The sequence below is a fragment of the Nanorana parkeri genome, unplaced genomic scaffold, assembly GCF_000935625.1.
Source record: "Nanorana parkeri isolate BGI_ZX_2015 unplaced genomic scaffold, ASM93562v1 scaffold539, whole genome shotgun sequence".
Classification (NCBI taxonomy): domain Eukaryota; kingdom Metazoa; phylum Chordata; class Amphibia; order Anura; family Dicroglossidae; genus Nanorana; species Nanorana parkeri.
In genome coordinates, this window is record NW_017306807.1 from 700,244 (window position 1) to 727,883 (window position 27,640).

Consider the following 27,640-nt stretch of genomic DNA (forward strand, 5'->3'; position numbering starts at 1 on the left):
CTCCGCCCTGTTCCATGCACCCCCACATATAAAATATTACCCTCTCCCCCCTGTTCCCTGCCCCCTCACACATAAAATAAGAAGCCCCCCTGTTCCCTGTCCCCCACCACATAAAATAAGAAGCCCCCTGTCCCCCACCATGTAAAGTAAAACAAGGAAGCCCCCTCACCTGCTTGTCTTTCTGCAGGGAGGAGACGAGCAGGCAGATCCCTGGTGATCTAGTACGATTAGTAAGGTCTGCAGACATTACTAATCACTCCGTTTTCGACCCGGAGCTCAGTGAAGAGCTGGGGCCAAAAGGAAGGGAGACAGACCAGCAGAAGCAGCTGCTCCCACGAGTCAGGTACGCGATCTGCGACCGCAAGCCTGACAGGAATTTCCACTCGCCTGCACTGCATTTCCACTCGCCAAATGCGAGCAGGCGAGTGGAAATTTTGAGCCCTGCCCTATAGGGTATATGCAGACAAAAACAATGCAGGAGACAATACTGTAAAAATGATCTATGAAGAAAACAGCCCATAGAAAGTTAATCCTGGCTTGACCGTAATAGTAAATTTTTCAATGTGGAGTAATCCCTGTCATTGTATAGGTCCTGCCTAACCAGCTCTTATGTGAGGTTGATCCAAGTTGCAAGCTCTTCGTCCTGGAATGTGTCTCTAGTATTTCCTCTTTAATACAACGTGCAGCCAATATAATTAAGAGGGGAAAAAAGCTTTGCGTGGGACATTGTGAAATAAATAAGTCACTGCACTGCAGCCCTTGTGAGATTTTTTCTAAGTAAAGGTCTTTGTGGAGGTTGTCTCTCTATGGGGATTCTTTACGTGCCTACATATTTGCCAATTGAAGCACTTGATGTTTCTGTATACAGAATCAAAGTGAATTAAACATGAAAGCAGATAGAAAACATTGCTTAGCCAAGCATTAGATGAGATGTGGGAATGAACACAGGGATTTGTCTAAAGTTTTTTCTTGAAACACTGCAAACTATTCCTCAGTTCACATCTCAGGAAGTCAATAGGACTCAGGAAATTATGAGCATAACGAGTATTTTTAATGTTACCTTCAAAGGCGTAACTACAAACCTCAGGGCCCCGATGCAAGAAACCATGAAGGGCCCCCCTGCTTCGGAGCTTTGGCCGGCTGGGAGCTGGGAGGTTCAACTTCAGCGTGAGTGGCTGACCACTGGGCCTCCAGGCTCAGGCCCCAGTGTCCAGGCCTATGCCCAGTCCATTCTGTCGCTTCAGCAGCAGGCATCCTGCCCCCAGCCAGGAGGGCCCTGGGGGAGGGAAGAGACTGTTTCATCAGCCACACTCAGCATTTATCTCCTCTCCCAGCATGCATCACTGCTACTGTCCTACAGTGATTGGCTGGGAGACATAAATGCCCAAAGCAATCCTCATTGGCTGCTCTGCCCTGTGTGGTACCACACCCATCACAGGCAGACACAGCTTCACAGATTGTTCTGCCACAGTTGAACTGAACATAGACTATAGATATAACCTAGCACTCCTTTTAGCAGTGTGCTACACAAGTTTCAGTTAAATATTGAATAATTGTGTTTGAAAAATATGTTTTGTAAGTTTGTGTATATCAGTTGGGCTGCGTATTACCAAAAGAATATGTCGGCACTGCATTAATAAATATTTATTATACATTATTAACTGCTGGCCTATAACAGATACTCTTTTTTGGGGGGAGGTTAATAAAAATATAAATTTTTAAGAGACCTTTCACCCTTGTCTACTCTTCTGCAGCATAATGCACGTTAAGTAAAAATCCCACTCATTCCTGTGTGGCTAATTCACATTTATGCACTGCAGATAAGCACATTTTTAAAATATAGGTCATGCTGCATTTGTGTGTACCGCGGAATTCCTTATTCCTTGTGCTTCTCCCTGCCTTTGCATAATGAATGAACAAAAACTATGGTGTATAAATTGCACTTTTATACTTTTATCTGCATTTTAACCAACCTCTATTGTTATTAGAAGTCTAGTAGCTTATATTACAAACAGTCATTTTGGCTGATTTAGTAAAAAATTAGAGAATGTTCACTTTGACAAATGAGTGTTCATTTAGCTTATTCAATAAGGTGAAGCTGTGTTCACTTCAGTTATCTATTGTTGGAAGACAAAACATTTTTTAAAATTCCCCTGCACATGATTGGGTTATCAGGTTGAACACAGCTTCAACTTACTTACTATGCTAAATAAACACTCATTTTCAAACACAAGAGGCTTGAATAGTCTTACTTGAATCTTGGTGTACTTTGTGTATTTTTTCCATACCTGTTCAGTAATAAAGCATAAAACAACTTCTACAGGAGATTCCTGTAATAAAGACCGATCACTGCTGCTCTCCTTGTGCAGGGTGACTGGTCTTGTCTCCACCCCTTTCTGTAGTTTTCTGCAGGTAGCCTGTGGTGGGTGAGCCTGTTGGGTCCCTCCCATAGCTCTGTTCTCTGCACAGGCTGTTGTCAGAGAAGGGTTGCCCGTCTTCATTCCACACATTTTCATGCACATATGCAAACACGTGCGCCATTCTGGTTCAAGGATTTCACATACTTGTGAGCATGCGTACAAATGTGCACGCATCACGCGCGCGCACTGATTCACGCGTACCCATTGGCGCCAGATGGCCTATTTAAGGAGGAGCTCTGTTCCTTTCTTTTGATGAGAGTTCTTCAGCTCGTAACCTGCTTCCTGTGTTCCTGATCCTGTTTTTTATGACACTGACCCGGCTTGTTCTTGGACTCTGCTGATTGCTGCCTGCCCCTGAGCTTGGCTTGTTTAGGACCTTCCTTTTGCATACTGATTCTGCACTGCTTTGCCTACACGTTACCGACCTGGCCTGCTTCTGACCCTGCCTCTGTCGGCTCTGCTCTGCACCAGTGCCAGCTTCACCTATTGTTAAAATCATCTCCCAGGAAGTGACTGTCCTCGCCATCCTTCACAGGGGAGTACTAGAAATCACAGGGCCCCATAGCAAAATTTTGTATGGGGCCCTGTTATCTCTAGTCATGCCCCTTGCAGAGCTCACCTGATATCCCAAACAGTCCACCTGAGAGTGACCCTGTAGAGCCCACCATAGACTTTCTATGGTGGGCTCTGCAGGGTCTCAGGTGGGCTGATCACACCCCAGCACACCTCTTACCTGTCAGCCCCTAGGGAGGCCGCCCTCGTCAACTCATGCACTTACCAGGTACGTGACAGCTATGTACAGCACAGTGATGATGCCATCATTCCTTTAGCAAGGTTTGCAAAGGCATTTGGTGCACACGCAGTTGATTTATATTTTAGTGGCCATTGATGAAGATATTTATGACATTTTTTGTGTCTGAAGTTCAAAGCTTTAAATACATTTGCACCACTTTGAAGCACTTTTAATTTTTGATCATACATATAATATTTTAAATCTTATTTAGATGCAATCACAGGAATTAAAATACATTTATCAGTATTACTACAGGGCTTATAAATTATTAGAAAAAGCAGCAATAACACCAGGGACATGCAAGAAGCAGCCTCTCTATATAATAGAGTGACTAAAGTAACAGTTATGCAGTTTACTGCTGCACATCAGCTTATTATGAGGCAATTTTGTACTTTTTTTCACCAAGTCTATAACAATTCTCATGTATTACCTGAATATATAAAGAAAGGCCTTTGAAGACAGGACTCACGTTGTAAACCTGTGCAGAAATAGCTCTCCTTGTCAGGAGGTCAGTGCACATCATCTTACATTGCCTGTTTAATTCATACTTACACAACAATCCTTTGTGCTAATGCTGCTGCAAGTTCAGTTTTCTCACTTCGATGCACCTGACAGTTAATAGCAAAACTGAGAGTTGTAACAGCAAAGCTGGCAAATCTCTCAGAATTTCTGCTACGCCACTTGCATTATTTACAGCACCGTACAGTCGACGTAACTGCTGCCACTTGTAATCAATTACAAAAAAAGGGGGCTTTTTATCTAGATTATATTAAGCTTTTATTTTACTGTAGCTTCATCTGAAAGCTTTAAACTGCTTAATAACAATGCTTGATACTGATGTGACCCGCAGTGGAATGAAATGGAAACAATATTGCAAAGTATTGAGTGATAGGACATGTTACCATTGGTGAGCAAGAGATTGCTGATTGTAGAGGAATGTTTTCATCACTCTAAGACCTCTATTATAGGAAAGCAAAATGTTTATCAGTACCAAAAGTGCAATCTTTTTTTTTTTTTACTGGTAATTCATGCTATTAAATGTTGTTCATTCTTCTACTGATACTTGTCAGAAGATCCTTGTAAGAATAAAAGCCTCAAAATATTTGTAGGAAAAGGGACAAGTATGAGGGAACCCGTCATAAGGTGGCTTTGATCTATGCATGCAGCTTGGCACATTTTCCTTTGCCCGGTTTCTATGGTTGCATAATGTTAATTTGCAATGGCAGCAGATGGTAGAGCTGGACTTTGCTCCATGACCACTTTTATTCTCCTTGCTGTGTTTGTTTCCTTTTAAAAGTGGGACACAGGACAGTGTTTTCCTTTGTTTTCAGAGGACCAATCAAGCAACTCATTGTCACTGATTTGAAATCTACTTGTTAAGCCTCCCATATGTCTCAGTTAACTGAGACAGACTATTAAAAAACCACTCCCCTGCTTCATTGACCTGACTAGCCCCAGTTATTACAAACTGAAATCTGATTGGATTAAATTTTGCATTTTACAAATTTTTACTGCTTTGAACAAATCATCACTGGCTTTTTCATTGAATTAATGACTTCATGTCAGTGCTATAAAAAGACATTTTAATTGTCTCCCTGACCTGAACTCTCTTGAATTTTTCAACACTTCAACCCAAAGAAAAGCAGTCACACAACAAACATTGTTGGTGCATTAATTGTTCATCTTGTAAAGGAATCACATAAAATGACCTGCTACCCAAAAACGTAAAACAATTAGCTACTGTTGCAACAGTAAGATAAGAGAGCTTTGCCAAATACTGACAGTCATTGATTTGCCTGGCTGAGATAAAGGAATTCTTAAAGCAGAACTCCAGGTAAAAAATGTATTATCCCTTGCAGTAAGGCTACCCCCGCACTGCAAGGGTTATGTGTTGGTTTTGTCCTATGGTCTAAAATGAAGAAATTATACGTACCCGGACCTCCAAGCTGGCTTGTTCTTAAGCCGGTCCCTGGAGCCTCCCTCTTCCTCCGCTTCAACGGTCTAAGGTCCTGTGAGTCATCATGTCCTATACAGTGTATTGGATGTGAAGATGCAGTGGAGGAGGAGACAGGCAGGAGGGAGCACTGTCACAATCCGCCAGCTCAGAGCTTCAGGTGAGTATAACTTTGTTATTTTTCACCCTAAGCAAAAACAAGCACTTAACTCTTGCAGTGCAGGGGTGGCTCCATTGCAAGGGTTAATACATTTTTTACCCGGAGTTGTTCTTTAAAGTAAACCTGTGCTTTGCCCATGCAGGGCAAGGAAACTAATCCACGATAAAATCAGCACCTACCAGCAGTATGTATTATCCTTCCCTTTGCTCCCCTGCGGCTCAATTTTACCCCTTTGAGCAATAACCCCATACTTCCTCTTACATGACAGCAATGATGCTGTCACAGGGAAGCCGGGAAAGAGCGTTGATCTCTGTATAAGCTCCAAGTGACAACGTTCATCTTACACTGCTCTAACTCTGATGGCAAAATGTGAGGTAGGTAAAGTATGCTGAAAGTGCAGCTGACGGGGCCAGTATTAAGGTGAACCAATTGCTTTGACCGGCATGGGCAAAGCTCAGGTTCACATTCAAGGAAGTGTTGGTAATGCACAGTCAATATTTATTTTGTATTGGTAAACATTAATTCAGATATCCATTTTAAAATGTATAGAGCAGCATTGTCTACAGTTATGTCTTCCTTGAATGTGCTAATGCAGCTGTCATTTATCAGCTTTATTTTCTGGGACTTTAAAGCAGGGCTGGCCAAACTTCGGCCCTTCAGCTGTGGCTGAAATTACAAATCCCATCATGCATCTGCCTCTGGAAGTCATGCCTATGGCTTTGATAGTTTTGCAATACCTTATGGGACTTGTAGTTCAGCAACAGTTGGAGGGCCGAAGTTTGGCTACTCCTGGGTTTGAAGACTAATTTTAGTTAACCATATACTGTATTTATAAATACTGTATATAAAACCAGTCATTGAGATACTAACATTATTCTGCAACTGCAGCTATGCTGAAATAAGAGATTCCATTTGATTGAATTTAATTTGTGCTGCCTGTAATCTCCTTCAGGCACAACCCAGAGAGCATTTCACTGGATCACTGGGGTGTACTTCCCAGAAGCCTGTGCAGTGTAACTTTCTCCCTCTCTGCTTCCTGCATCACCAGTCACATTAAACCTTAAAGGCAGGTTTGAATTTGATTGGTGTCAGGATTATATTTCTTAATACTAACAGTTTATTTGCATGTGGCTTTCTGTATGCATGAAAGAGCAATGCGTCTGCAGTGGGACTGTATAGGAATAGCTCTCTTCTAACACAAGCAGGGGTTCTTAGATCACCAGATTAGAAATGAAGCTGAGTGTGCTGCAAAGTTACTCTACAGCAACACCTGGATGAAATGCTCAAGTACTAAGTGGGCTGATCTGCATTTTATCAATTCCAAAGGATGATTATCAATTTTGAGTTGAGTGTGTCTTTAAAATATTACCTTCCTCCCACGCTATTTACAGATAGAACTGCTGGGTTCAACAAAACATCAATTATATGGCATGTACCAACCATGCACATTTCTCAAAATAATACAGCAAAAGAGATCTTCCATGCCTGACTCATAGACAACCCACTCAGTACATGACCCCTCATGCATCTTCTAATGAAAATGGAACAGTAAAAAGCTGATGCAGCTGCTATTAAAAGCCACCAAGCTTACATTGATGGAGAAAAAAGGAGTGCCTGAAACGAGTCATTAGCTATGGCTTAAAAACAGTGTGGAGTGGTTCATACCTTGGAAATATGTTTCCAATGAAATATGTTTCCAATGGTCATGTGAATACAAATGCCTTTCTTCACTCTTCCATGGCAAAAATTAGCATGGATGCTGGGTTACATTGGTCACTGATGTACCCCGGCTGATAAGCAAGAGGGATGGTACAAGCTGGATGTCAGGGAAAAATAAAACATTAACATATGTAGTACATCTCTACAATACATGCCAATTTCTCCATGTTTTATCTCTTTAAAGATCCTGCAAGCACAGAAAAATGCTAGCTGATCTGCCAGAAATGCACTCAGCTCCTAATATGGAATTACTTATATAATTCATGTATAATTCTCATATGGAATGACATTTAATTCATATATAATTCTCATATTAAATGACAGCACATACCTTTTTGTGGACTGAAATGACAATAATTGGTGTCAGCCCTGCCCAATTATCTGTTGTACAACTAATGACTCCCTCCCACTCTCCTAATTTCCACAGCATAGTTCTGCAATTGTTCTGTATTCCACAATAAGAACTGGGAGGACTCCTTGAAAAAAACATAGGAAGTGCACACAGGGCACAGGACATCTCTGAATTTCTGTCAATAGGTAATTTTTCACTTAATAAACAAATATAACAAAGTTCTTTCATTTATGTATTTAACAGACCAACAGACCATAAAGGAGAAAATAAGTGAATTTTTAGGGTTTACATACACTTTAAAGAAGGTACTGAATGGCGGGAGGAGGTAAAATTAGTATCAGACATCCATCACGGGTATAATAATGTTACATACTAATACAAACCCTCAGACACACACAAACCTTTGAAACATTTCAACATATTTAAAGGATACTGCTATAGTATGTATTTATTTTTAGCATTTTACATTACATTTATTATAGGATCCTTATATATTTAATTTTCTTTGTTTTGTTTTTTTTATCTGATTTATCTGATTATGTGGTAGCGATTTTGCAGTCACTTTTTATGTTTATTAAAATGTTATAAATAAAGATTACATGCAAATTTGTTTATCAAGATCTTACAGTAGGCTGACTAATGAACGTTATTTTTTTGATTAGAAAAAAGGTTTTCCTGTATTCCACACATTTCTTACGGCCTCATTAATTAACAGCAGCAGCCATGAAATACCAAAATCACATGTGCTTCACACAATGGTATTGAATGTGCTTATTAAAGACCTGGGGGTTGAATAACTGAAAAAGTGAAGAATTTGCGGTTTGTTCATCTTAGTAAAAATGGTGAACCTGCACTCGGATCAATAACTAAATCACGTAAACAGCACAAAATAGGATTTTGTCCATTGAGGTACACAGCTCTAAAGAATTCTGGGATGTAGGTAGCAACATAACCTTATGTCTCAGAATTCTTCAGAGCTGTGTCCTTCAATAGACTTCGAGAAAAGTATTTTACAGTAAGAACAAAATCCTATTTTCTCTATGGTCCATTGAGGCACACAGCTATAAAGAATTCTGAGAGAAAGGGTTATACTTCAGGGCTGTGTCCCTCAATGGACTCTAAGAAAAGGATTTTACGATAAGAAGAAAATCTTTTTTTCTCTCTTGTCCATTGAGGGACACAGCTCTGAAGAATCCTGAGACGTAGGCAGCAGCATAACCCTATCTCTCAGAATCATTTAGAGCTGTCGTATGCAGCAGCATAACCCTATCTCTCAGAATCATTTAGAGCTGTGTCTCTCAAAGGGCGACAGAGAAAAGAGTCCATTGAGGGACACAGCTCTGAAGAATCCTGAGACGTATGCAGCAGCATAACCCTATCTCTCAGAATCATTTAGAGCTGTGTCTCTCAAAGGGCGACAGAGAAAAGAGTCCATTGAGGGACACAGCTCTGAAGAATCCTGAGACGTATGCAGCAGCATAACCCTATCTCTCAGAATCATTTAGAGCTGTGTCTCTCAAAGGGCGACAGAGAAAAGAGTCCATTGAGGGACACAGCTCTGAAGAATCCTGAGACGTATGCAGCAGCATAACCCTATCTCTCAGAATCATTTAGAGCTGTGTCTCTCAAAGGGCGACAGAGAAAAGAGTCCATTGAGGGACACAGCTCTGAAGAATTCTGAGATGTGCGGTCATGCTGCTGCCTATGTCTCAGAATTCTTCAGAGCTGTGTCCCTCAATGGACGATAGAGAAATCCATTTTCCTTTGCAAATGATTGGGAACATAACTTCAGTTTATTCACTAAGCTAAGGAAATGTTCTCTACTTCTTTAATAAAACAAACCCTATAATAATCAGTTTTGTATTAAAAAAAAAAATGACAAACCATCATTCTATAATTTCTGCTTACATAACAAGAGGAATGGAACATACATGTAGAATATCCTGTTGCACTTTATTACAATGCCAGTTTCCTGCACATTCACTAACAAAACAGATTTTAGTGGGCTGCATAGACCGCTATCAAGGAGAGGAAACAGTTTGTTATTTTCCAACGTGTTTTTGCCCTGTTCAGCTAGGCATTTGCGTGCCTTTATTTCATCATGTTGTTAGAAAAAATACAGCGGTGTTTTGCTAATCTCAGTCCTGTGTATCCAGTGAAACGCTGAAACGTGAGAAATGTGAGAAGTGAGAAATACAACTCCGCACTAGTGGCTGGACACTAGCCAACATCCACATTCGCATATCTCGTGCTCAGGTATGACGAAGCTGCCTGCCAGCTGATGGACATTATTACAACATCTTTCACTGTACCTTTAAATTATCTCTACCATGCAAGGCTGTACACTGACCTCCTGAGACAAGGCTGTCCAGCTCACCCCTCAATGGCCCCATCCTTGTCATTAAGTCAACACTTCTGTCATTTACAACCAATCAATTATCAGTTAACTGTTCTGATAAGGCATCCCCTTGGGATTCACTACTACACTAAAGCTTGAGAAAATCAAAATCAAAATGGAAAAAAAAAAACAATTCCACTTTACCACTGATGCAAAAAGAGATGTTTGGCAGTGTCAGGTCAGGTTTTAATATTTTAACTCTTGACTTTGAAAATCTTAACATTTCCATGTTTTTTGTTTGATGTTTTGCTTTGTGTTAGTGATGTAATTCATGAAAAGATGTTGATAAAATATTACTAAGAAAAATCATTCATCTCTGATGAGGTATATCTAAAGTCAACACTTATTTTAGGAAAAAGTAGAGAATGGTGAGAACCCTTTCATTTTTTAAATCTTTTTTTGGCTACTGTATCCCATTGGGTACATTTTGCTTTACTTCATGTCCCAGATAACAGCCCTCCACACTTTATCCAAAAATAAATAAATGCTTGTGTTTTTAGATATATAGTTTAACAACTTCCCACCAACAATCCCTATATAATAAATAATACTGATCTTCAGCATGATGCCCCATGCTGAGGATACATTAACCAATGTCCCTAAGCAGAACTACTAGACCGTGCTGACTGCTAGTACTGTAACAGTCGATCATAGTGAAAATTCTTAACCCTTGCAGTGGGGCTACCCCCACACTGCAAAGTTTAGGTGCTCATTTTCATCTGGGGTGTAAAATAACAAAGTTATACTCGCCTAAGCCTCAGATCCAGCTGGCTTCTAGGCCGGTCACTGCAGCCTCTCTCCTCCTCCACTGCATCGATTGTATGTCTCCCAGCATCCTCACGTCCTATACACAGTGTATTGGATGTAATGGCTCAAGAATCCTTAGAGTGCTGAAGAGAGGCTCCAGGGACCGATCTAACAGCCAGTTAGCTCTGAGGTTCTGGTGAGTATAACTTTTTTATTTTACACCCTAGAAGAAAATGAACACTTAAACCTTGAAGTGCAGGGGTAGCCACACTGCAAGGGTTAAGAATAATTTTTCCTGGAGTCCTTCTTTAATAGAAGCAGTTGCAGACTGAGGGTGTTAAAGTGATATACATATACAGTAAGATAAAATAGCATTAATTGATTAAAAATGTTTCTAAAAAAAATATTATAAGTTATTAAATGTAAATTTTTTTCACATTTTGTCCAATCCTCAGTTATTAATCAAAAATCTGAGCAGGGTATCAATTTAAAGAGTGCAGCAAGTAAAAGCCTTAGCTACACTTAAAAACATGTAAAAATGATTTCGGAAGGCAAATTTTTCATGGTCAAGTTAACCAACTCATACCAACGCTGCTAAGTCTGATCCGGACATTCAGGCATCAATTATTCCTGGTCACAAAATGGTTAGGTCTAAGGTTATTACTTCTTTTTCACTGCACCCTACTCTTTGGGTGACTGCAAATGTCAACTTCTTACTTGAGCTATTCTCTTTCAAAGTGCATACCTACTGGACACATTTTGTACACATTTCCCAGCATGATGACAATTTTGACAGCCAAAGGTGTTGATTTCTGAAGATCTCTGTCTAGATCACTCACATAAGCTCAAATGAAATGGGTAATTAACAGAAATGTCTACTTGTAACCAGCTCACCGCATCAGTGATGGTGTGGCAGGGAGGAAAAGAAAAGTATAATGGCTGTGTTTTGGCTTCATGCCTGGAAAGGATGGAGCAAATCAAGAATATGACAAGCCAAGTAAAGGGATGTTTTAATGCATGAACTCACAAATGTCATTTATTCTGCATTTTCTTGGCCAATATTAAATATTTTGTTACAGAATAACGTATTGATTATAAAGTAATAGAAATGTATGAGCAGTGCTGAAAATATGTCATTATGAAACTATGTTAGGAAAAAAAATGCATTTTGGTATCCATTGCTAATGACCTGTCAGGAAAAAAAAACTAATGTGGAAACTTTCAAACATTTAGCTTGGCACAAAATGTTTCACTTTGCACACGCAATATAAACGACTAAATGACTGCTTAAAAGCCCAGCTATAAGAAATTCAAATGAACATAAATCCATTTCTGACATGCATGTCACTCACAGTTATAAATAATCAACTCAAAAAATTCTAGGTATTGCATATTGTGTCATTTTTGGTCAGCATGCTCAGTTTCTATGCCATGTTGTTTTAATACCATGCTACAGGTTTTCTCCAACAGCCAATAATTAGAAATATAGATCTTCCTACTAATACAGACCTGGATGGACTGCACAGCTAAGTATTATTATTATGATACAGGATTTATATAGTGCTAACAGTTTGCGCAGCGCTTTACAATATAAGGAAGATGTTACAGTTACAATACAATTCAAGACATATGGTTAGGAGGGCCCTGTCTGTGCTAATGGAGAAGAAAGAGTTTGTAAAAAAAAATAGATGAATAGATAATGGATTTAAAAAAAGAGAAAAAAAAGAAAAAAGGTTTGGTGATGTTTTGGTGGTGAAGTATTAGCCAGTCAAGTGTTATGACATATTTTAACTTAAGCCGTGAGGATCATTTACTAAAGGAGTGGAGCCTGTTCACTTAGCAAAGTGAATGGTTACTTAGCTTACTGAATAACTATTGTTCATTTAAAATATTTTCACTCTAAAAACCCAATTAGGTGCATAGTAAATTATTGCTTGATTGTGTGACTGGTTGATTTCAGTGAACACAGTGTAAGCTTACTTATGAAGCTAAGAGGACATTCACTTTCCACATTTAAATTTCTCTTCTCCTTTAGGAAATCAACTGTTTTAAATCTAAGTAGTTAAACTGGGAATCCACTTTTTTTCGTTAAACAATTTTTTTAAATAAAATATAGTCGGCTCAGAAGTAAAGCCTCAGACTGAGTTCTTGGGGTTGCAAGATTTTCTTCTTTATTTAGAGGTGGCCCAAAAAATAATAGCACCCTAGCAGAAAGGTAAAACTAATAGGGTTGATTTACTGAAGGCAAATAGGCCTGTTCAGGTTGCAATTTGCACTTTGCAGTGGAATTTTCCCTTAACGTAGTGATTGTGGTGAAATTTCAATTTGCAAAGAATACCCAATCACATGCAAAGAAAATTAAAAGTAACAGTATTTATAGCCAAACCTATACCTTTGATGAAAAAGTTTTTTTTAAAGATCCTTAGACCTTCCTTGACCTTATCCTAATATGGCCCCCAAATCTTTCACATAACAGAAAAATGTAGAGCAGGCACAAATCTTAATCTGCAGCCTGAATCCCTAAAGTGCCACAAAGCTCTTTCTCAACTGATTATTAAAGCTTACTTCCAAAGTCAAGATTTATTTGTAGAAAATATGAGAGCCTGTAGAAAATGGAGACTAGACATGTTCTGTACCTGAAGTAAATGATAACAGATGCCTTATTTCTATAAAATGCCTGCAAGGTTGTTGGTTGGTTTGTTATTGTGTAATCTGATGCCCTTTGTGTTAGAATTCTATTGTTAAAAGCTAGCAGTGCGTTAAATACGTGTGCTAGGCTTTTTTTTCCTCAGCCTGCTGCACACTCCCATAACAGACTATAAGCTGAAAGGGGTAGGGTTTGCACATGAAATATATTCAGGCTGGCAAACATTTAAGCCTAGAATATATAAAATATGTCCTGGGGAAGAAGTAAGGAACAAGCAATCCTTACATGGGTGGACCTCTAAGGGATTTTGTGAAAAAATGAGAGATTAGTCAAATCAGATAATGATTACAGAGCATTAAACTACACAACTACTCTTCTTCAGACGCAGCTGACATTTTAGATATCTCTGCAGAGCTGTTCTCTTTTGTAATAGAAAAGAGAATGACCAGGTCACATTTAGATGCTAAATATTGTTAGCATTTTAACCCATTTTAGTGATACTAAACTCATTAGTTACATTTTATGAATGCAATAAAGTACCCCAAAAATGTATCTTATTTGTGTATCACTAAGCTGTAGATCCTCAAATCATCTCTAAATTGGTGCTGACACCGTCCTTCCTTCTGGAGGGTGGCTACTTTTGTTTCCCATGGTCCCTGTGTGTGTTGCAAAGTAACCACCTTACAAGCTCACTCCTGTGATGGACTAGAATCTCAGGTTTAGTTTACTAATTTGTATTGGAATGGGCAGCACAGTTTGCGCTTCTGCCTTGCAGCACGGGGGGTCCCCGGTTCGAATCCTCGCCAGGTCACTATCTGCAAGGAGTTTGCATGTTCTCTCTGTGCTTGCGTGGGTTCTTCCGAGTACTCCGGTTTCCTCCCACACTCCAAAGACATACTGGTAGGTTAATTGGCTCCCCTCTAAGTTGGCCCTCTATGTATGCTTGTGAGATAGGGATCTTAGATTGTAAGCTCCTTGAGGGCAGGGACTGATGTGAATGTGCACCTATGTAAAATGCTGCGTAAATTGTTGGCACTATATAAATACCTAAAATAAATAAATAGTCTATCACGGGAGCAAGCTTAGAGCATTGGCTACTTTACAACACACACAGGGACCATGGGGAACAAAGAGTAGTCACCTTCCAAAAGGAAGGACAGTGTTAGCACAAATTTAAAGGTGATTTGAGGATGTACAGCCAAGTGATGCATAGTGAAATTACTTTTTGTTAATCGTTACGGTACGTGAGTGCATTTTTAATATTTAACCCTTGAGTTTAGTGTCACTTTAACCTGACATTTCAGTCAATTTTCCATGCAGTGACTGGTCTTTGAACAGTAATGGTACGTCGAATTGACTGCAAATTTTTATGCTGGCGTATATTGACAAAGGTGTCCAAAGTCCATCCAAGTTGTTTCCTGCACAATTAAGTTGTTCCCCGTCAAAATGAAGAAGACCAGATGATGGTCACATATGTGTATGGGTAATTTTAGTGGTTCCTGAGGGAATGACCACACAACCATACCATCCAAAACCCCTAGGCTATTTTTCCTTATCTCTTTCTCGGATAAGGTATGGATTGATTGACACACTTATATGATATAAGATAAACCTACATTTAATTTGCAAAGCGAAAACAACTCAATGTTTTCTGTAAACATTGCTATATATATAGTTAGCTACCTGTATTGTTACCAATATCTTTAAAGCACGCTTCTTAGAAGATAATCCCATACCGGTGGGGTCTATTTAGAAGTATGATTGCAAAGAAAGATTAGGCTCACTGCCCACAGCAACCAAATGTTAGCATAATTGTATTCATACAGTGCCAACACATTTCACAGTTCTTAAAAAAGAACAAATACACATTTTCATTGGTCCTCTGAAGAAGTTTGCCATCAAATTTCCACTCCACAGTCATACAAGCACTAGAGACCATTAGGAACCAAAGCAATATGAGAAAAAAAATAAAGTGCAAACTCTATGCATATAGTTTACCCTCTGGATATAGAATCCAGATCTGCAAGTTAGACGTTTTAATCAACCACTGTTTTTAGCCACTATGAACAAATGACAACTGAGATCTTATTGTTGCTATTGGAAAACCTTCTTTATTTTCTTTTTGTTAATTTGGTATAAAGTTATGACTAAGGTATTTAGGTATTTAAATAAAATATATTGCTAGTTTGTAATTCCACTCTACCATACTGAAACTAGTGTATTTGTCCATCCATTTAGAAATCTAATAACAGAGAACAATGGCTAGAACTGCAAACAGGGGTTTTTCCCATCAGTCGGAGAACTATATCAACCCTACACGGTCCTTTCATTCATATACCCTTGTATTGCTTAGCCGTGGTCAACACAATTACTGTAGGACAAAATGAGTGGTGATTATGGCTGTGTGTATGATATGATTGCAAAACAGCAGCAATTACTGTCGCCTGATACTTGGAACGTTCTGCTCAGCAGGCTTCCAGTTTACAGATATCATACCTGTATGCAGAAAAATCTTGTAAAACACATTTACGAGTAGTATTTCAAACTGTTATATTTCACACTTACAAGTTACATGAACATATTACTGATGTCTGTGTTTTTCTACATGTACAGTGAGTGTACTAATTGCGCAGTTACCATTATTCATGAAGCACTTGAGTGACTTGACAAAAGACTTGGTTTGCCCTATTCATAAAAAAGCTCCACCCTTCCATTGTGAAGAGTGTTTAGTGACAGCATTGTAATAAGCTTCCATGTTATAGCTTGTGCTTGCTATGGAACTGCTTATGACAATGGAATCTGGGTCACATTTAACTGGGAGACTCAGTAAACATTGCCCTGGGTTATATGAAAGTCTTAATTCATAACCAAATGGCATTTCAATCTGCCATTATTGCAAGGATACTAAGGAAATCAACCACAAACTATGAATATAAATTAACAATGTGCTAGAATCTTATTTTACTGGTAATATTCTGGCAGATATAACAGCTATGTCTTTTAAACCTAAACTACAGCAAACAGCTACATAGCTGAAAAACATATATGTGACATGTTTCAATTTTCAACTGATTTGTACAAGCCTCTGTTCATAGGCTGTTCTTTGTGTCAGGTGTGTTTGCATCCCATACAAGTTTATGAGTATGCATAATACATTTGAAGGAGGTCAAATGCAAGTCTGAAGGAGGCTTACTACAGGCCAGATGAATCTGTCAGTTAATTCTAAATGGTCTCAAAAGCATACCAAAATTATGTCAAACCATCGACACAAGTCCAAAACTTCTCAACATAGGCTTTAATTCTATTCAGCCAGTGTTGTGATCCAGGCATTCCTGCCCACACCACAGCCAGATTTCTCTACTGCAGTTAAAGCCCCACTCCAGCCAAAAACGATACCCCTCCCATTTAACCCATTCTAAAAGGCTTTTCTTTTTTTTCCTCTGACTTTGTGACGTTAGATATACTCAGGTGTGTAACAGTGCCTGAGATCGCCAGTCTTCTTCATTCTCCTGAGAGGGCCCCAGCTGATGGACATCTAATAGAATGTGTGCACGCTATGCAGGCACTAATGTGGACTCCAAAAGAAGGAGCCAAGCAAGAAGTAAATGGAAGGCTTGGGTCCACGGTGTCATGTGACCACAGCTTAAGGTAAGTAAAAAAGTGCTTTTAAGATAGGGATTTTTTTTTCTTTTGATCCAGCAATCAGATAGAGGGGCATGAGAGGGAGGGGTGGACAAGAGGTGAAATGTACCCTGGAGAGGGGCTTAAGACAGTGAAGCCTGGTCAAGGGTAAAATCCAGCCTACTGATTGGACAAGAATGGAGCTGTTAACAGCACAATGGTATGGTTTTCCAGTCCATAGGCATGTCAAGACAGAACTGTGAGCTGTAACTGAGTGTTTCCCCTCCCTCTCCTAGTCTGAGTGCTGCTGTCCAGAATATTACAACAAGCTTGAGCTATCAGTATGCAATGAATACTCAATGAATGCTTGCATATTAAGCAACCTGAATATCTCTAAGGCTCAAACCATGCACAGTCAGCCTTTGTTGATAATCACCGCTTCATATGCTGATGCTACCTAGTGTAAGCTTTAAATTGGTACTCCCTGTCAAGTATGATGGAACATCGAAGATAATTAACCGACAGATCCAGGAAAAAGCTGACAACTGTTTTGCTGATCCTAAAACACCGTGAGTGAGTAAAATATAAAAATGTCTTAAACACTTAGGACTAAACTCAGGAGAAATAGCTGATATTTTTAGCCTAAAGTAAAATGTAAAAGTAACATCAGCAGACAATCATTGATATAAATCTAACTAGTGTTTGACTGATGGCTCACTTGACTGCTTGTTATAGCAGATCTGCTAATATGTTTAATGCTGTGATTTCAGATTGAATATGCATTCTTTTCTGGACACCACTTGTTCTCAAGACCTCCACTCTTTCAAGACCCCCACAATGTGTTTCTCAATAAAACACTAAGAATGTAATATCTAATATTATCCTAGAAATTATTTATATTTTCCACTCAGAGTCACAACTCACAGGTTGCCTGCCTAGTTAGACCCCTTTCACACAGGCATTCCAGTCAGGCCTGCTTGTTAGTTTTTCAGGCAGACCTGATCCAGAAGCCCGATGTTAGTCTACGGGCAGCCAGATGTAAATGGACATGCGTCTGTGTACATCCGATTATCCCCAACTCCGGCCAGGGCCGGAAAAACAAATGGATCAGAGTTCCGTTTCAGTGGACCTGATTGTGCTGGAGCAGGGGTAATCTGATGTAAATGTACAGGAATGATGCCATGTTGCTTTAAAGCAGTGATGAGTGTATTGATTCTCACATCAGCCATTGAGAATGTTTTGATTCATTTGATCTGCAAAGATGTATATGATACATAAAGCATGGTTGCCTGAAACATGTGATTTTGTTCAGAAAGATACGCCTGCAAGCTTTCAGGTGACTCAAAATCTCAATGATTTTCCTGATTTAGTCACCACAACTTACAAGCTGTGTTTAACCTGCACATATAGATATTTCGTCTTCATTAGTGCAAAGCTCATCACATAGCTTGCCTATATATATGTTTTTTTTTAAATAGAAGAAGTAATGCAACATTAGCATAAATACATGACATGTCTTGGAAAGGGAAAGTTGCACATTCTGTGTAGTTTACAGTATGTCTCTCAAACTTTACTGCTGAAGAACAGGGGCTGATAGATCTATAACCATTGCAGACCACATGCATACTATGGGTCCCAGCAGCACTGCCTTTCTACATAATGATTGAGATTTGTAGAAAAAGTTCAGACACCACTGCTTGATTGCTGTGAAAGAAATTATTATGCTACAGTAGTTTATATTGTTTTAAAATGGTCAGTAGTGGGTATGGCTTAAAAAGTCAGTTACCCGATAACAATTTTTTTCTATGTGTGCCCATCACAATTAGTTACATTCTTTAAAGGACTGCTAAGCGGTGAGCCAAGTACAGTACATTCTAGCACAGTCCCTAAACACACAGTATATTCCTAGGAACATCCTAGTGCACATCCAGTGTAAGGAAGTAATGATAATAAATCAGCATAACTCATGACAAAAAAAAATGTCTACAGACTACAACCATTATTCTGACTGGTTGCTAAGGGTTATAGTTTCTGTATATCATTGCTGCATATTATGAAAACTCTTATTAAATACATTGTTTTTCTCTACAGGAATCCAGCTTTTATTTAGAAATAACTGGAATTGATTACAGACTATTCCGCCTACGTTTTATGACATAGCACAGATGCAGTGTAACACCACATGCTTTTCTAAGCATTATTGTGTGTTATCTGCTGCAAGGAGCTCAGCCTCCAACCTCGCATCCCACAATTTATATACTGAGGCACGTAATAATCCCTTATAATTAAACCGCCTGCTTTGTCTCATTGTTTAATTATAGGACTTCCTTTTTAAAGACAAATAGTTATTTGATAAAAGTATTTTTTAAATATCATTTTGAGCTCCACGTTAACAGCCGTTCTACTTTACGTGCATCCATGCAACTACCGTATTAAAATATTTGATTACCTTAAAATGGAAAGCGGGAAGACTCTTAACCTATCTCATGAAAGAAACTTTCATTAAAAGAGTGAGGATGCATAGCAGGCAGCAAAAGGGGCCTTGCTCTTACCTTAAACGTGTTAACCTGCTGCCCTGATCCTCAGCCTACTCCCCATGAAATGCTAAGTAACTACTTAATGAAAGATGGTATTTGTATGGGACATTGCACCGCCCAATGACAGTGTAGGGGACTGGCGAATGATTACTCGGGGACCAAGCATCGCATTGTAGGAGTCAGGAGGGAGTTTTGTGTTTCCTCCATATCCTGAAGCACTGAGTTTTGGCATCAAGGCAGCAGGTGAATGCAGTTAAAGAAAGAGCCAGAATCATACAGTTCCTGCGGTACACTGTCACTTTTTTTAATTCTCTCTGTGATTGAGGTTTGTTTTATGCTAACTAAATTATCCAAGCATTTTCATTTTTCATCTTCTCTGGTTAGGGCCCCAGTAGCATGCATTTCTTAGGTGACGTTCAAAGGTAATTGTGTGCTGGCATAGTTGCGCTGTCATTTCACCCCTTCCTACTGTCTGTACCATCCTATTAGCCAGCAAAGTGATGGATGGCCTTACCGGCTAATTGGGGCGGGGCAATCTAGGCTCAAGTTTTGGTTTCAACTTTTTTTTATAGAACTCTCAAATATTTCATCCTACTGGGATTCTCCTCAAAAGAATCCAAAAATGGTATATAATGCATGATTGTAAGAACTTTTTTTTATTTATTAAAAATCTGTTGTGTGGCCAGTATTAATCACCGTGATATTAGGGTGCATAAATGATTTTAATTTGTGTTATATTTTGTCCAAAACAAAATTTCTAAACCAAGACCACTATATTTGGACTAGACCAGGTACAACTAAGGCATAGATTACTTGTGGTCCTGATCTCTATTGTGTATGTGCCCATTCTTAGTTGATAATAATGTCTGGCCTATTCAGTTGAAGATCTAGTGATTCTAAGCAGCTGGATCTCCTGGTATATGATAATCATAGAGGGGACTTCGAGGATAGCTGTACTATAACAGATTGGTCCTTCTCTTCTAAAAAAAAAAATCTTATTTTCTGTGTGATCTTTTATTAAGTAACTTCTATAAAATACAGTAGTTTTAAATAGGGTCCATTTTATTCTACTGGTTGAATTCCAGTCCCCTAAGGCTACATTCACACATGAGCACTAAACATATAAAACAATAAAACAATACATTGCAATGTGCATTATTCAGACTATTGCGGCAGTCATGCAATATGAAACTGTGCGTCCTGGAAAATAGTCCAAACGCAATATCATGAGCGGATTCCGCGCATTCGCGACTATGGCAATAGCGTATGTTAACGTTTGCACGGTTTCGTTCCACTATGTGTGAATAGAGCCTAACTAATGCAGTAAGGCAAGGGTTGTCCTAAAAGTGCCTCCAGAAAAGCCAAACAAAAAACAGTACATACCGGTTCATCTAGACCCTTGTTTTTATTTCAATGATTTCAGGGCAGTTGCATAATTTAAAAAAAAAAATCACATTTTCAGTTTACAGAAAAAAGATAGATCAGTTCTCAATTCTGCTCCTTAGTTCAGTACATGATTATGGGCACAGTTACAGCACAGCTTTCAGATGCTTGGACATCAAATAATATGCAGAACAGAGTGTATGCATTTTAGTATAATTACTAAGTACACATTAAGGACTTTAGAGAAAACACATTGCATAGTAAATAGGCACTCCCTTGTAAAGAAAATGTCAGCTCTTTATTTAGCTCACCTTTTATCATGAATTTAATTACTTTGACATATAAAGACAGTTAAAATCATTTGTGCTTCTATAGAGATAAAACTTGGTAAACATATATTCCTACTATACAAAAATGTGAAGTGTTTTAAAAGGTATTATTTACATCATTCCAATCCCTTTACACTGTATGTGACTGGAACAATGGGTCAATAAGCCTAAAATGCCTGCGTCAATGTGAAAAGATGAATACAAAATACACATATCTGCCTAAGATGTATTATACTAACTAAACCTCATGTATGTAATGTTAAGTCACTTTACACTAAAAGAATCATTTTAGGGGTAGAGGAAAACAAGTCAGGACAAATACTCCCAGCAAACATGTTGTAAAAGGTTTTGCATGCTTAATTAATATTTTTTTAATATGACCTCCATATTTATCTCTACGAGTATCCATTAGCTATGCACTTTTGTAAGGGCCTGCAAGTTTGAGCATCTATTATTACATCAAATTTTTTCGTTTAAAATGCTCTGGTAAACCCTGCTTTTTACCTGCAACTTCCTTCCAATCAGGGGATCTTGAAGATATTACAGGCCCATAGTAATTTGCAAACTAAACGATGGAGACAGTGCCCAAAAATGCAGACAGATGGCAAAGGACTAGTCTACAGTACTGCCTGTGCTTTCGTTGCAACTAATCTTTCCTCATTACTGGCTTACCATGTGTTGTTGTGCAATAATAATAAAAAAAAAAGGAAGGGTCGCCAGCACTACATGTAATGATGAAAGAATCAGTGTAGTTTTATTTCCACAGAGTCACATAGGACATACGGTCAACATTTCAGGGCCACGTAGGGTCCCTTCCTCAAGGTGACACAGTTAAATCAGTGACAGTGACATCACTGTGTCGCCTTGAGGAAGGGACCCTGTGTGGCCCTGAAACGCTGGCTGCATGTAACACTATGGAAATAAAATGAGACACTATGGAAATAAAATGAGACACTATGGAAATACAACAACTTATTTTTTCATCTTTACATGCTGCTGACCCTTCCTCCTTTTATCATTAAAATTACATGGCGCCATCCGTTGCTGTCACAACAAGAACCTCTTTGTTGCCTTGGTCACAACACTTTATGGAGTGCAGCTTAGGATGGTTCTATTTTTTAATGTTGTGCAATGTGTCTCTGTTTGGAGGTTGCTTGGTAGAGGCAGGAGTTTGCTTCCCCATGTCACAGCCTCCAGCATGGAGAACAGTGAGCAGTACAGTAGTGACATCACCAAATCTTACGCCAAATCTCCTGAGACTGGCAGTCAACAGGCACAGTGCCTTAGATCTCACACCGCAGATATACAGCTGTGAGGCAGTAGGCACAGGAGTGCTTAGGCACCCTCACATACTAGGAAATGCTCTGCTATTTTTCAGATGTAAAGTAAGTTTTTCAGGGTACTGCTAGTGCTTAGGCATAATTAACGTGTAGAAATGTGTTCTATAGCCTAGAAAATATTCACTTTTTAAGTTCAGACTACTTTAAACCTAGAAAGCACACTCGCAGGGCCAGATTTTCTTTAACGAAGCCTGTAGGCATACAACCTTTGGTACTCAAAGCAAAACCCCACTGTTAGGATCCCCACTTTTCCATAGAATATATTCTTGTCTTACAGGTGCAACCTGACCTAGAATATTGCAACTCTGTATAAATAATGTTATATAAAATGACTGTATTTTTACTGATGATAGAGAAAAAGATATAAAAGGATTTCCACTACATATATATCACTAGATTAGATATCTGAAATTTTTTAGATCCATCCAAAAGTGATAAGTTTTGCTGGCAGTTTGCTGGCAAGTTAAATTGCATGCTTGCTTCTAATATCTCTTTGGAAAGATATCGAGAGATCTTGGTTACTGTCAGCAGCTGCTAACATTATAGCCAGGTTATGGTGGTGTATAATGCCCAATTCATTCTCTACAAGACTAAAATATACATTTTAATATAAAGCCCCTTTTGTCAATCACGTTTTCCCATTGCCAGTTGATCAAACAAACAGCTATTTTAAAAATACACATATACATATACACATATGCTCACAATGAAGTATTTTCTTAGATGCATCAGCGGTTTTAAAGAAAAATCCACATAATAGAAACATGTGGTGCATTGTTGAAAACAACTAAACTGGCTAGTTGGATTCCCCAGCATATATCTTTCTGTACAGACAAGCATTTGATGCAAGCTGAAAATATGATTTCCATGCAGTAAAAGCCTTCGGGGGCAATGTCCCATACAGGAGCCAAACCAGATTAGTTGTTTGTGCTTTGAGCATCCAATCAGCATTAAGACTTATTTTAGACAACCGAATGACAGTTTAATGGGACTTGTTAAAGTACACCTGTCAGGTCTTCACGTTCTCAAATAGCTACTGCAATAAATGCCTTCAAAGGTGTTCTTGTTAGTCCTGAGCTCCTCTGCCTCCTCCCATTCTCCCTACTTTCTTAATGGCCCATCACTGTAATGGACAAGCTTACTGATTTGTCTATGAAGTTTCTCATTCATCCAGACAGTGGAGTCACTAGGGGGGTGCGGCCCGCACCGGGTGACACCATTGGAGGGCGTGACACCAAAATGACTGACAGTCATTTTGGTGTCACTCTCTCTTAAAAGTCGGGCACTCAGTCATAGACCAAGAGCCCGACAGTTGCACGAGAGAGGAGGGGACACGGCAGCATACCTTACCCCATCGGGTGAACTTCCCTTTCTCTCTCCGATGACATCCATCACCAAGATGGCCACCGGCAGGTAAGCCAGCGTGACACCATCTCATGTGTGCTGGATAATGTCCCAGCGGGGTGTCATTGGGTGGCCACTCCGGGTAACACCATGGCTGGGGATACCCATGCATCCAGGTCATGGTGTATCTGTAATAAATAAATCAAGGCAACTATACTTGCTCTATTGTTCATTGAGTCATTGAGAAGGCTAGTCGGATGACCAGCGAAACATCTTCACGAAAAATACAGCAAGTCCAGTTACCTTGAATTATTTTCTATAGATATAACATAACTGATTAATAGGAAAGTGCAGGTGATAGCAGGGTTTTGCCTGCCGGTAACTGTTGACACCTGCACTTCAGAGAGTCTCAGGATTTGGGGCTCCCAATATGCTGATGAATACTTTTGAAAACATGTTAATTCAATAGCTACTTTTGAACTTTTTACTCAATTAGGCTATAAATCTATGCATGTTTAGATTGTCTTATGCTAATTGACACCATTGGTTTAGGGAACAATAGCTAACCCCATGTTTAAAAATGCTCCAGCTGTAGTTTAAAAGACTGACTGATTTATTACTATAAAAAGCAGCCTAAAGCATTCAGGACAGAAAATAAATAATGAATGTCTGCTTTCTTCCTAGATTTAGTGATTAGGAGATCCCAGTATTATATTCAGACCTATAAATCTATTTAAAATATTTAGTTCACTGGAGAGAGAGTCTGTCAACCTCATCCTGCACAGACTGCTGTGATTATCAAGGCCACGACACCAGTGAGGATTATAAGTGGTCAGAGCCATTTACATACCATATATACAATGTGCAGCACTGAACAGCAACAATGCTGATAATTACAATCATTACATCCTAGAAATGAGGACTCAGACTGCTGCTGAACTACATTTTCCAAAACATGATTCATAAAGAGGATGGACCAGAAAAACAGGCGACTGATAGAGCTCACAGCCATAATAAAACTAATCTCATTTTCTACATGAAAGAAGTTATCAAAATACTTTTAACAAAAGTTATAAAAGTGTATCTTATATATAAAATAATAAACCATAAGTAATATTTAATCAGAACATTAAGGGGGTTATTCACTAAAGAGCCGAAGGATCCAGCCGTAGCTTTGGCTGATCCTTCGGCTCGCTTTGGCAGCCTCTGCTGTATGGGCTATTCACGGTAGCCCATACAGCAGCTGAAGGCAGGTGAGCGGCTCAGCCGAGCCGAAGGCATATGCAAAGTGACAACCGAAGCGGGGAGAATGGCCTGCCGAAGGGCCGGCCGTTCTCCACACAAATGACAGCTGGGCGGAGCCAGCTATGATCTCAGGGCTTGCTCCGCCCAGTTGTAATGACAGATCAGCACCCCCAAATGACCTGGGGACACTGATCTGTCATTAAACAATAACAACTGGGCTGAGCCGTGGCGTCACAGCCGGCTCCGCCGAGTTGTTATTCAATGGCCGGGACCTGCTAGAAGACTCTTGCAGGTGGCGGCCAATAGGAAACAGTTGAGTGGAGCTAATAAAAATAATGTCACTGCTAGCTCCGGCCAATTGTTTTTTTTATTTATTTTTCTTTAAAATATTTTTATTTTTTTTAAACTTTCCTATTTTGTATCATTTTTAAAATAATTTTGCAACTTATTTTCACATTCTTGCCACTTCTTTCGATTCTGCTCAGCACCTCTGAGGTCCCGAGCAGAATAGCCATGCCAAATGCCACTCGGCAAAGTCCTTCTGCACTTCGGCTCAGCCGAACATGCAGAGCATGCTCAGCTGCCAGAAGGCAGCCATAGGCAGCCAATGTACGGCTGATTTTAGCCGATGTACGGCTGAAATCAGCTGTACAAGCCTAAAGTGAATAGCTGAACAGCGTTCGGCTCACTTCACTTCGGCTGGGTTATTCAATCGGCCGTCTTTGGCAGCTTTGTGAATAACCCTGTAAGACATTTAAAGATCAACTTGATAATACCAGATTACAAACTGGTTAGCAATTATTAAAGCAGAACTCTGGGAATGATCTTTTCTGGATGGCTCTATGTAAATATCCATATCTGAAATCCACAGGGCCTCTAGGGATTTTGAAAACCGCTGTAGTAGTTTGCTCTACATACAGTGATAGCTGTGATCTTCCAGGTGCTGTTCCTGCTGCACACTGAGCACAGGAGTCGCATGGTCAGCCCTACTGTCATTCAGAGAACGCCTTGTATTATTATTAATGAATAGAAATCGTTCTCTGATTGGACAAAGTTGAAGGGGATATCATGATCTCCATGTTACAGTATTCTCCAAAATACAATACTCTCTAAATGGAGGTGGTGCAGAGTAAGCGACTCCCTGTGACAGTGTGCAGATGGGAAGCTGCTGGAGCAGTACCTGGACAATCACAGCTATCACTGTATGTAGTGCATTGATTCTCAGCAACCCAATCAGCCCTCTGGATATCAGATATGGATACTTACACTGAGCCAAGCTAAAACAATATAATGTTGCAAAAAATAAATATTCCTGGAGTTCAGCTTTAAACAGCAAATAAACACAGCCCAATGGTAAATCCAACCCTGCTAAAGTGTACATAAAGCTAAGCAGGGGATATTTAGCAGGGGAGCAGTGGATATTTAAACCTCACGGTCAAGTTTGTTTAGATATGCTTTTTTGTTTGCTGTCTGTGACCTGTTAGGGAGACTGCTTCATTTCCATGAGACACAACAGAACGTGCTAAGTAATCTTTCTAAAGTTAGTGAAAAATCCCCTATTAGTTGTTTTTAGAACAGATGTCACAGTTGGAAGATTCCCTTCACCTCCTTTATTGGTGCCAACTGTAAAATTTTACATTTCCCACCACTTTCTGTCTTGGCAACAATGGTCACTAGGACACATACAGCAGGCCAACAATTATAATGTGACAGTGTTCACTTATCACTGTATATCAGATTTTTCTCAAAATGCCCCCTCCCCAAAATTACCATGTAATTGGACACATGTCATTTCTTATTCAGGCTACTAGATTCAGAGGCAGTAAAGGATCGCAAAAGAGGAAAATGATAACATAAATTACCATTATGTTCATATCATTCAACTGCTTCCTTTTTGGCTTGGGTTATTTGGCAAACCTAACAGAGATTCAGCCAGCAGACTGTCTAGTCAAGAAAAGGATCTGCATGGCTAGCTTCTCTTCTGGACAGAATACAAACCATTGTCTTATGTACGGTTACCTCCTGTTTCCTTCAATAGATGAAGAGGCCCAAAAGAATTTCTATTGCTCTATACTGGATATACAGAGTGTTAAATCCATGGTGAGTGACAGTGCTGCATTGTAAAAGTGAAATCATTTAAAGTATATCTAAATCCCCCCAAAAATGGAATGTACTGCAGATTACCGTTCCTTAGCTGTAGTGGATGCTTTTGTTTTCTTTAAAAAAAAAATATTTTCACCTGGTGATTCTGCCAGTAACACATATTCTGTCCTGAAGTAACACACTCACTCACCTTACTGTATCTCTGGAGGAGCAGTGATGTCATCACATGAAGTACATTAGGGTTACAGAATACTTCCCTGTCTCCTCATTTCCATAACATGAGGGGGGTGTTCTGCAGTCTTTAGAAATAGCTGGGAACAATGTATCTCAAAAAAGTGCAGCACAGGCAGAGAGCACAGGAAGTTATCAGCTCACAGGATTTCTGACATGGTCAACAGGTATTTTAGGCACTTATAAAACAAATGTAACACAATGCTTTCAATTGTATATTTAGCAGACCAAAAAGAAGCAAATGAAAAGTTAATTGTTAAGGGTTTTCTGCAGCAAAGTCTTTCCTTACCCTTTATTACTTTAATGTGTCTCCTCCC

At 39.3% G+C, this 27,640-nt stretch overlaps 1 protein-coding gene across 2 annotated transcripts in view; it reads right to left on the reverse strand.

The window, feature by feature from the left end:
- The window catches only part of NHS (NHS actin remodeling regulator), a 199,161-nt gene that overhangs the window by 146,671 nt on the left and 24,850 nt on the right, over positions 1–27,640 (reverse strand). The window lies entirely within an intron of this gene.